This window comes from Apium graveolens, chromosome 10 (assembly GCF_009905375.1).
Source record: "Apium graveolens cultivar Ventura chromosome 10, ASM990537v1, whole genome shotgun sequence".
In the NCBI taxonomy this organism is placed as follows: Eukaryota; Viridiplantae; Streptophyta; class Magnoliopsida; order Apiales; family Apiaceae; genus Apium; species Apium graveolens.
Genome location: NC_133656.1, coordinates 236,557,806 through 236,570,513, shown reverse-complemented (window position 1 = coordinate 236,570,513; position 12,708 = coordinate 236,557,806).

Below are 12,708 nucleotides of genomic sequence, written 5' to 3'. Positions count from 1 at the left end.
AGAAAAGTAGAATGCGCGCTGGGATCATACATACAGTTCAATAAAAATGGGCTCAGAAAGCAAAAAAAGGTGGCTTAGAAGAGCTTTTTCACACTAGCACTAGAACTGTACATGCAAATTACAACTTACAGTGCCATCACCTCTGACATAGAAGTTCTTGCTGATCTTTTAATCCTTGGAAGCAAGTCTTTTCTATCAATTAAACACAACTACTGAAAGGATGCTAGCGAAATATGTACAAATTAATGCATATATCTATGGAATCAGTCAATAGTTTGCTAGCTTTATACATGTATTAACTTTCTTAGATGATGGCGGTTTTATCTTCAAAATTTTAAACAACAAACTTATAGCAGTACGCGATATCCAAGAAGCGAATGATAAGTATTTTGTGCTGACATAAAGAAAAATGTTACTGGATCTCCTCAGAATGTTTTGTTGGAATCTTACAGGAAAGGAAAGAAAATGTTACTACCAATGAGGTGCACTCAGGGATTGTTAAGACTGGAATCATCAGGGATCATAAAGGCTGTTTCACAGGTATTTTTACATATATAATATATGACATTATGACATATTGTTATGGTGGATACCAGAGGGACAAAGGAAAGATAATTGATTTAACCTTTTTATCGCTATTTAGATTCCCTATTTTTCTCTAAGTTTTTAAAGTCGACAAAAGCCAAGAGTAATGAACGAATATAATTGGTAGAAGACTGATATTTATATTTAAAGGCTCATGTCAAATTACTGCTACTAGAGATATTTCTCCTCTGCTGCTACTGATTCTGCAGGGTGTTTACTGTACTTGCCTCTGCGCTTTCATATCAACACATTCTGACACAAAAAACAACAATCAACAAAAGGAAGATTGAACATCTGTATAAGCTCCTCAACTAGTTTCTCTGTAACCATAGGGCCAATGCTCGTCAAAGCAAATTGATCAACAATACATAATAAGAATTTAAATCAAGATTTATGAACAGAGTTACCATTCTAAACTTGGTATTCCAGTATAAGCATAGAGAAGTTGGACGCGGTTTATTACACTTCTGCTTCCTGTAATACATAATAATGTTAATCGACATTCTGAAATCGAATAACCAGCATACACTAATTGCCAAAGACTGTCCATGTGAAACTCCCTTTTTTACATACTATATCTTGTGTGTTTTTTCTTATTATTTTTAAATGTTATATTATCCAATACACCTATATTCTCTATCTATTGTCTATACTATTTTAGAAAAAAGACTCCAGTCTACTCCTTTGCATTTTTATAGACTTTAAGTGTTACAAGTACATAATACAAATTTAGATAACAATACAACTAACTTAGGGTTGGCCCCAAGCTTAACTGATTACTGAAAATAACTATTCAATAATCTTCCACTCAAATCATAGATGCTAATGACATTGTTAGCTCCAGTAATCTTTGACATCATCTATTATATATTACAATCTCCCCCAACTTGTTCATTATGAAATTATGCACAAGTTCTGATTGATGATGTCAAAACTTTATCTAAATGCAGAACTCAAGAACCCAATTTTCCCATCTGATCTTCTTTTGTGAGTTGCATTTTAATTTATTCTTCCTTCTCCCCCTATCAAGAAAAGAATATTATTATCTGGCAACATCTATCAGCTGTTTTAGCATTTGGATATATTCTACCCCTTTTTCACATTATCTTCAGGAAGAAAGATCCAGCTAGATGCACATTGTTCAAGCTTTTGACCATATTCATTTAGAACACTGTCAGCAGCTTCAAGTTTTAGCGAAGTCTGTAGTGATGAGTTTATCAAGTAGAATAGAATAGGAAATTCCTAAACTCTTTGTTATTTTGAATAAGTAGTCTCACTACTTCTCACTGCACTATCCTCATGACTTTTAAGAGTCAGAGTAACCTCACAAGGATTTCTAAATCCAGACACTCATCTACCTTTCCTTTTGCCAAGAAAGATCCTGCCTCTCTTATTTTCTGTGATTCTCTCAATCTTTTCTCACATTCTCACATGATAGGCTCATTTGTTGTTTGTCCTACAGAAATAAGAGGTGGCTGAGAAGAGTTAATCTGTGATCATATGATTAGGGAAATCCATATAGGGCTAATCATACTCATTTGACCAGAATAGTGAGTGCATAAGCATCTATGACTGAGGTCACAGTTTGACTCACAGATTGCTCTGTGGTTATGACAGTGTGTTGTCCTCCACTTGTAGTGGGAACCTCCAATTGAATTGGAGGGGATTTGACTAGGTTACTGTCATGTGCACCAGCCTCAAACTCTTGTGTGTCTTGCAACACACTGACACTTGAATGTGCTAAGCTTGCCTCCCCTATGACAGGATCATGGGCAATTGTACTCCTAACTTCAACTGTAGAGGCAATTTCTGCTAGGGTTATGAGGGGAGTTGTTCCTTCATGAGGAACCTCCAATTGAATTGGAGAGGATTTAGATAGCTCCCCCGTAGGAGTACTACCCTCAAACTTATCAGTCCGTTAAGATTGTTTTGCACATGAAAGTGCACGAGTTATATTCATGAAAAATTGATAAGTTTCCATGTTTGTGATACCATTTCCTTTTTCTCAAACAACAAAACAACTGGAGAACATTCTGGGGATTTTGTCCTTTTATAAAACAGGTTCCTTTTGGGAGTTACCTGAGTGGGATTGTGTTTGAGTTTGTGTTTGTGTTGCTGTGCTTTGGTGAACTGCAGTTTAGTTTTGAAATGTTTTAGCTGCAGTTTTAGCACTAATACCTGTGGATAGATTATTTGAATTCCCTGTTATGTTGAACCTGTAATGCGTTGAACAAATGTCCCCCTTTTTGAGTTTCGTTAGATAAAGATATTGTAAGATATTTTAGTTTCAAGCATTATTGCAGAGAAGACAATATTCAATACAGATATAAGCACATAGGAATCATTACACAAACAAAAGAATTCTTAGAGAAGAATTTGAATTTTCATTAATAATAGAAACAGAGTACATTAAGACATAGATTCAAAAAATAAATCCTAATCCTAACTACTCTAGTTTGGACTTCTTCTTCTCTGCCTCCAACCTCCTTGCCCTGCATTGATAAGCTTTGTACATGGAGTGTGTAAGAGAAATGATTCTCTCCTGCAACTCTAGAGCAGCAAGGCGTTGCTGCTCAACTACTCTTGCACGTCTCTCCTGCTCGAGAGAGACTTCCATCTTAAAGACAAAGGATGCTGAGTTGATCATCCCATGAGAGTTTATCAAAGATCTCTCTTGGAATATCAAAGGGGCTACAAATAACCTTCTTGAGACGGACAGGGAGCCCGAAGGGATCAAAGTAAATTTGATCTTCATCTAAATGATGAACAGGCTCATAAGCTCCATGATTAAGTCTGTAAAAGATCGGGGCATCCATTAGAGAAAGAGAGAGATGAACAAGAGGTGAGTTTGAAATCAGATGTTTGTTGAGAATAGGAGAGTGATGAATGATAAAGAGTGAAGCATTTTAATTTATAAAGGGAGTAAAAATAGAAACCAATAGACTCTTGAGTTACCCGGATAATAAGAGTAATAATCACATAAGCACATTTGACAGTTAGAAAAGACTAGTTACTATTCCCAATGCAAGTACTCAAGACTATTAGTTCACTATTTAGAATAACTATTCCCCATGCAAATAAACAAGTACTCCCTACAAAAAATAACTACTCCTATCAACATATAGTCAAATAATTTAACCACTATCAGCATACTCAAAACAACATAAATAATGTACTAGTCTACCAACATTAGACTAACCTATTTTCACATCAACAAGAAATCACAAGAGTATGTAAATGCGTCAATAAGTCAGAGAAATTAGAGACACAGTATGTCAAAAATATTTTTCTGAACAGAATTTATGAATTAAATTTGTTCAACTTTTATACTTTTTGCTTCTTTTGATCTGTTATTTATTAACTTCATATATTGAGGATATAAAGTAATAAATATTCAGTTTTCTTAGAATTAAAAAAAATTCCAAGTTCATATTAATCGAGAGGTCTGGGTATTTATAGTGAAAGAAGATGACTTGTCGAGAACTCAAAAATAGACATTTGGAGCTTGTCATCGAGAAGTCATTTAGAGAAGTGAAGTACATATCGAGAAGTCATTTTAAATCACTCTCATAGAGAACTCAAACTTGACTTATCGAAATGTCAAATAAATACCCAGTTTGTCCCCAAAAGTGGACTGAATTAATTCTAACTTTTACTTGAATAAATTCAAAATAAAATTAGAATGCATTTTCCAAAAGTATTTTACTAAAATAATTTATCAATTTAAATTATCTCAGTTCTGAGTTATTGATAAGTTAAAGTTTGTACTTTTAGAGAACTCTGTGAATGAATACTACTAGAGAACTCTATAAGGACTTGTCGATAAGTCATTTTGAACTTATCTAGAAGTCACTCGAGAAGTCCTAAAATGACTTGTCGAGAAGTCACTTTATACTTATCGAGAACTCTGTTCTCTAGATACTTTTGGTTATTGTAATTGTGCCTTGAGTTAATTTTACATGTTAATGATGTAAATTAACAACTAAGCAGTTCACTCAAAATTTGAAAGATTCCAAATTAATTAAATTTGAAAGACAAATATACAGAGATTTCTGAAATATTTATAATTCATATTTCAGTTAATTTCCAATTAAATCAAATTAATTTTGATTTACTGAAGATTAATCTATTGCACAACATTAGCTGAGTTCTTGCCTTAGGATGAAGCATTGAGCATTCCAATTTCACCTACAAGTCTAGTGAAAGTTGCTTCATCCAAAGGTTTAGTAAAAATGTCAGCTAGTTGTTTTTCTGTTGGTACAAAAATGAGCTCAACGGTACCATTAGTAGCATGTTCTCTAATGAAACGGTACCTCACATCAATATGTTTTATCCTAGAATGATTAACTGGATTAACTACTATAGATATAGCACTAGTTTTGTCACACATGATAGGAATTTTGTGTAACACTAGGCCATAACTCATTAGCTGATTTCTAATCCAAAGCACTTGAGCACAACAACTCCCTGCAACTATGTATTCAGCTTCAGGTGTAGAAGTTGATACAAATTGTTGTTTCTTGCTGTACCAAGATACAAGTCTTTGTCCAAGAAATTGACAGCTTCCACTGGTACTTTTTCTGTTACCCTGCATCCAGCACAATCTGCATCTGTGTATCCAACAGCTTCAAAACCAGTTCCCTTAGGATACCATAATCCCAAGTTAGGAGTTCCCATCAAATATCTGGAAATCCTCTATACGGCCATCAAATATGATTCCTTTGGATTGGCTTGAAATCTTGCACATAGATATGTTGCAAAATGATGTCTGGTCTACTTGATGTCAAGTAAAGCAATGATCTAATCATCCCTCTGTAGCTTGAGATATCTACACTCTTGCCCTTTTTATCTTCATCCAACCTTGTTGCAGTAGACATAGGTGTAGATGCAGGTGAACAATCAACCATTCTAAACTTTTTCAAAAAGATCCTTGACATATTTAGTTTGGCTGATGAAGATACCATCACTTCTTTGACTGACTTGAAGTCCAAGGAAGTAACTCAGTTCCCCCATCAGACTCATTTCATATTCACTTTGCATAAGCTTGGAGAATCTTTGGCACAACTTCTCATTAGTAGAACCAAAGATAATATCATCTACATAGATCTGAACTAGGATCATATCTTCATCATGTTTTTTGTAGAAGAGAGTCTTGTCTATGGTTCCTCTAGTAAAACCATGCTTCAATAGAAAATCTGATAATGTGTCATACAAGCTCTAGGTGCCTGTTTTAGTCCATATAGAGCCTTAAGTAACTTATACACAAAGTTGGGAAATTTTGGATCCTCAAAGCCAGGAGGCTGTTGCACATAAACTTCTTCTTCTAGCTCACCATTTAGAAAGGCACTTTTGACATCCATTTGATACACTTTAAAGTATGAATGTGCAGCAAATGCTAGAAAAATTCTTATAGCTTCAAGTCTTGCAACAGGAGCAAAAGGTTCATCATAATCAATCCCTTCTTCTTGTGAGTAGCCTTTTGCAACCAACCTTGCTTTATTTCTGGTGACTATACCATTTTCATCCATTTTGTTCTTGAAAACCCATTTTATTCCAATAATGCTTCTGTTCTTTGGTGCAGGAACTAATTTCCAGACTTTGCTTCTTTCAAACTGATTCAGCTCTTCCTGCATGGCAGATATCCAGTCAGGATCCAGCAAAGCTTCATCAATTTTCTTAGGCCCTGCTTGAGAAAGAAAACATGCATGTAGACACTCATTAGTAGTTGCACTTCTAGTCCTCACACCAGCAGTAGGATCACCAATAATTGCTTCTCTGGTGTGACTTCTATCCCATTTCCTAGTGTGAGTCTGTTGACTTGTGTCTTCATTATTGGTATGACTGGTAGATCCTTATTCTCTTTCTCCCTCTGAGTTTGTGCCATCAAGATCAGTTGTTTGAGATGAGCTTACATTATCATGATTTCCTCGTTCAGTAGACTCTTCATTCATCATTAATTGTGTATTGATTTCATCTTCTCCATCAGAATCACTATCAATGTTGAGGTTTTCAAATGTAAGGGCTTCAGCTTCTTTATTATCAAGGCATTCCAAGCCTGGACACTTGTCATCATCAAAGGTCATGTCTGTGTTTTCCATAATCTTCTTTTGATTAGTCACATGTACTTTGTAGGTTGTTCTTTCCAGTGAATATCCCAGAAAAATTGCTTCAAAGACCTTTGAGTCAAATTTTCCCACATATTCGGAATTATCTTTCAAAATGTAACACTTGCTTCCAAACACAAGAAGATGATTTACAGTAGGCTTTCTTTTGGACATGATTGAGTAGGGTGACTTTCCATGTGCCTTGTTAATGAGATATCTGTTCTGTGTATAACATGCAGTATTGACAGCCTCTTCCCAGAAACTTGTTGGCAACTTGACATCTTGCAGCATTGTTCTAGAAGCTTCAACCAATGTTCTATTCTTTCTTTCAACTACTCCATTTTGTTGAGGTGTCCTGGCAGCTGAGAATTCTTGAACAATGCCTTTGCCTTTGAAGAATCCACTTAATATAGCATTTCTGAATTCTGTTCCATTGTCACTTCTCAGTCCTTTCACATAATTATGGTGCAAACAAGGAAGTATTCAAAGATTCATGGCTAAACCTAAATTGCATTGGATAGAGAAATGAAGAAGAAACATGTGAAGAATCTTTTAATTGTATTTTATAGTTTTGTCTTCACTTGTAAACTTGGTGTTATATAAACCAAGTAGCAGCTAGTAATTAGATAGAGAGTTTTCCAGAGCTGTTTAGAAAAATCCAGAGTGAAAACCATCTAGTTTGTACTAGGAAGCAGCTGTGATCAATTCTTTGATTCACAGATTTTCTGAAATAACACATCTCTGGTGGAACAACATATCCACCAGAAAAGGTTTTAGGTTCTTTGTGTTTTTTACATTTGTGCTTGAATATATATCTGTCTGTATTAGCTTAAAGCAATTCACACACATTTGTTCATCAAAACACTTAGTCTTAGAAACTGCTGAAAACTTGAAAAAGTTTTGAGATTTACATTCAATCCCCTTCTGTAAATCTCATTGTTAGTCCACTGGGAATAACAATTGGTATCAGAGCAAGCTCTTAACTTACAAAGAGTTTAAAGATCAATTCTGCTAACATCATGAGTAAGAAGACTCCTTCTGCTACCATCATAAGTAGGAAGGATATTGGTATAAAGATTCTAGTCCTGGAAAGAGATAACTATCATCACTGGAAAGTGAAGATGCATTTACATCTACTCTCTCAAGATGAAAGCTACATCAATTGCATTGAAAACGGTCCTCACATTCCTCACAAGGTGGCCACAGTTGCTACTGCAACAGTTGCTATTGGACAATTTATTCCCAAGCCAAAAGCAGAATGGACTGTTGAAGATATTGAAGAGATTCACAAGGACAAGAAAGCCATGAACATTCTGTTTAATGGCTTAGATCAAGATATGTTTGACAATGTCATTAATAGCCAAACTGCAAAGGAAGTTTGGGATACTGTGCAACTCATCTGTGAAGGTACTGAGCAGGTTAGAGAGAACAAAATGCAGCTTCTCATTCAACAGTATGAATATTTTCATTTTGAAGAAGGAGAATCAGTGAATGATACCTTCAACAGATTTCAGAAACTGTTGAATGTATTAAAGCTGTATGGTAGAGTGTACCAAGTCAAGGACTCCAACTTAAAATTTCTGAGGTCTCTACCAAAGGAATGGAAGCCTATGACTGTTTCTCTAAGAAATTCTCAAGATTATAAGGACTTCACACTTGAAAGATTATATGGAATTTTGAAGACCTATGAACTCGAGATGGAGCAAGATGAGCTGTTGGAAAAGGGAAAGAGAAAAGGAGGATCAATTGCACTTGTAGCTGACAATGAGAAGATTGAAGCCAGGAATGAGGAAAAGATATTGCAAAGTCTCAAAATTGGCACAAGCAAATCAGAATCAAGCAAGGGAAAGGAGCAAGTAGCTGAGGATGAAGACAATTCCAGTCAAGATGACTCTAATGATGTTGATGAACATCTGGCTTTTCTGTCCAGAAGGTTTGCAAAGATGAAATTCAAGAAAAATACAAAATTCACTAAGTCAAACAAAAATATGGTGGACAAATCTAAGTTCAAATGTTATAACTGTGGCATTAGTGGACACTTTGCAAATGAGTGCAGGAAGCCAACCTCTGATAAGAAGAAATTTGAGCAAGTTGATTACAAAAAGAAATATTTCGATTTGCTCAAACAAAAGGAAAGAGCTTTTCTAACTCAAGATGATTGGGCAGCAGATGGAGCCTATAAAGATGATGATATGGAATATGTCAATCTAGCCCTGATGGCTAATTCTGATGAAAATGAAACTAGTTCATCAAGCAACAAGGTAATTACTACTGACCTCTCTCAGCTTTCTAATATTGAATGCAATGAAGCCATACATGATATGTCTTATGAATTGTATCACTTGCGTGTTTCCCTTAAATCACTAGCTAAAGAAAACACAAGAATCAAAGAGAATAATTTGTTTTTAAGTGATAGGAATGCTGTGTTAGAGGGTCAGGTAATTGAGCTTGAAAAGATTAAAATTAAATGCTTGACTATTGAGAGTGAACTAGAAGAAGCTGTTAAGAAATTAGAAATTCTTTCTGAACAGTTAGAACGTGAGCAAGAGGTAATCAAGGTCTGGAAAACATCTAGGGATATTAGTGCTCAGATTGTCAAGGTTCAGGGAATTGAATCATTCTTTGAGAATGCCTGGAAGAAAAACAAAAAGGAGATAGAATTAATTGATGGATTGTCAATGGATGTGGAATCAATGGATGATGAAAGTTATCCGTTGAAGGAAGAAAAAGAGCATTCGTTGAAGGCTCATCAATTAAAACAGGCAAGTAATTCTAAAAAGAACAATTTGAAAAATCTCAATAAGAAGTTTGGTTCAACTTCCAAGAACTTTGTCAAAGAAGGAGCTAGCACATCCAAAGATGCCAGTAAGGTGAATATAGGACACATGACTTTAGATCAGTTGAAAGATAGGCTTAAGTTGGTTGAGGATAAAAAGGAAACTAAAAGAAAATCTAATAGAAATGTAGGGATTAACAAACACAACAATTATACACCTGATAAGTATGCTCCTAGAAAAAGCTGTGTGCATTGTAAAAGTGTCAATCATCTATCTGATAACTGCAAATCTGTTAAGAATGCTCCCATGCCTTTAACTCCCTCCATGCCTAACATGTCTATGTCACCTCGGCATGCTATGCCTGTTATGTCTCATCAGAATCCTCATGCACATTTTGTAAACATGCCATATGTTAATAATCCCTATTTTACTGCATTCAGTATGCCTCAAATGCCATACAATATGCCTATGTGAAATAATATGTTTGCACAATCTATGCCTTATCAAATTCAACCAAATGTGCTAAATAATTCTGTGACTAACCCTACACTTCAACCAACTACATCTGAGATCAAGGTTGACCCAAAGTTGCCTAGGTCAAAAGATGCAGGAGGAATGGAGTCTAGGAAAAAGACTAACAAGGCTGGACCCAAGGAAACTTGGGTACCAAAATCAACTTGATTGATTTTGTTGTGTGCAGGAAAAAAGAAGGAATCTATGGTACTTGGACAGTGGTTGTTCAAGGCACATGACAGGAGATTTCACCCTGCTCATAGAGTTCAAGGAGAGAGCTGGCCCTAACATAACCTTTGGAGATGACAACAAAGGGTTTACTATGGGATATGGCTTGATTTCAAAAGAAAATGTCATCATTGATGAAGTTGCATTAGTTGATGGTCTCAAACACAATCTATTGAGCATTAGTCAACTATGACAGAGGGAATACTGTTTCCTTCAATTCTGAAGCCTATGTTGTCACAAATAAGAAGGACAACAAAGTGGTTCTAACTGGAGTTAGAAAAGGGAATGTGTACTTGGATGACTACAACTCTACAGATGCAGAATCAATTACTTGTCTTTTCAGCAAAGCAAGTCCATTTGAAAGTTGGCTATGGCACAAAAAGCTGTCCCATTTGAATTTCAAGACAATGAATGATCTAGTCAAAAAGGACTTAGTTAGAGGAATGCCTCTAGTGGAATTCACAAGGGATGGACTGTGTGATGCTTGTCAAAAAGGAAAGCAAAAGAAAACATCATTTAGTAAGAAGCTTGAATCATCAATTGATGAACCATTACAACTGCTACACATGGATCTTTTTGGACCAGTCAATGTATTGTCAATTTCAAGGAAAAGACATTGCCTAGTGATTGTAGATGATTTCTCAAAGTTTTCATGGACTTATTTTCTTGGATCAAAGGATGAAGCTAGTGAAATCATTATCAATCATATCAAGCAAGTCAACAATCATCCAGATTTCAAAGTAAGGAATATCAGGAGTGACAATGGAACTAAGTTCAAGAATTCAACCATGAAATTGTTCTGTGAAGAAAATGGGATCATGCATGAGTTCTCAGCTCCAAGGACTCCACAACAGAATGGTGTGGTGGAAAGGAAGAACAAGTCACTAATTGAAGTTGCAAGAACAATGCTTGAAGAGTCAAAACTCCCAATATACTTTTGGGCTGAGGCTGTTAACTGTGCATGTTACACTCAGAATATTTCTCTAATCAATCAAGCAAAAGGCATGACACCCTATAAATTGTTCAAGAGAAGAAAACCAACCTTAAACTTTTTTCATGTCTTTGGTTGCAAATGCTACATTATAAGGAATCAACCAGATCACAAAGGAAAGTTTGATGTAAAAGCTGATGAAGGAATATTTGTTGGTTATTCTGCTGGAAAATCATATAGGGTCTACAATCTAAGAACCAACATTGTCATGGAATCTGTGCATGTTGTGTTTGATGATAAAAAGATTGATGGACTAACAGATGAGGGACATCATGAAGGACTAAAATTTGACAACATGGAGATATATTGTGATGATAGTGAAGATGAGAATGATGGAGAAGGCACCTCGAAAAGAATTCAAAATCTGCATTTGGACAATGCACAAAATGCTGCATCCGTTGAAAGTCATAATTCAGCTTCCGTTGATAGAAGCAATGCAATATCCGTTGAAAGACAAAGTGCATCATCCATTGATGTTCATAATGAAGCATCTGTTGATCACAGTCTGTCAACGGATAATCATTTCACTTCATCAAGTGATAGTACTCTTTTCTTTAGAATTGTTAATGGCTCTACAATACTTGTTCAAATTTATGTAGATGATATTATATTTGGTTCAACAGATGATAAGCTTTGCAAAAAGTTTGCTAAGTTAATGCAAAGTAAATATGAAATGAGCATGATGGGAGAGCTAACCTATTTTTTTGGTTTACAAGTTAAACAAGTTAGTGGTGGAATTTTTATTAGCCAAACTAAATATATTTATGATCTTTTAAAGAAGTTTGACTTAATGGATTGTTCATCTGCAAAAACTCCCATGGCCACTGCCACCAAGCTTGAATTAAACAAGGCTGAAAAGTCTGTGGATATTTCAAGTTATAGAGGCATGGTTGGCTCACTTTTATATTTAACTGCTAGTAGACCTGATATAATGTTTTTTACATGTCTCTGTGCTAGATTTCAAGCTGACCCTAAAGAGTCTCACTTAGTGGCTATTAAAAGAATTTTCAGATATCTCAAAGGGACTCCAAATCTAGGAATTTGGTACCCTAGAGAGTCTAGTTTTAATCTAATTGGCTACTCAGATGCAGATTATGCAGGTTACAAAATAGATAGGAAAAGCACAACTGGCACCTGTCAATTTCTAGGGAATAAGCTTGTGTCATGGTTCAGCAAGAAGCAAAATTCTGTTTCTACATCAACAGCTGAAGCTGAGTACATTGCTGCTGGTAGTTGCTGTGCACAGATATTGTGGATGAGGAATCAACTATTTGACTATGGGCTAACTGTTGACAAAATTCCTATATTCTGTGACAATATAAGTGCCATTGCCATTACTGAAAATCCAGTGCAGCACTTAAGAACCAAACACATTGACATCAAGTACCACTTCATAAGGGAACATGTGATGAAAGGTATAGTGGAACTTCATTTTGTTCCAAGTGAAAAGCAGATTGCAGACATATTTACCAAGCCACTTGATGAATCAACATTCACAAGATTAGTAAGT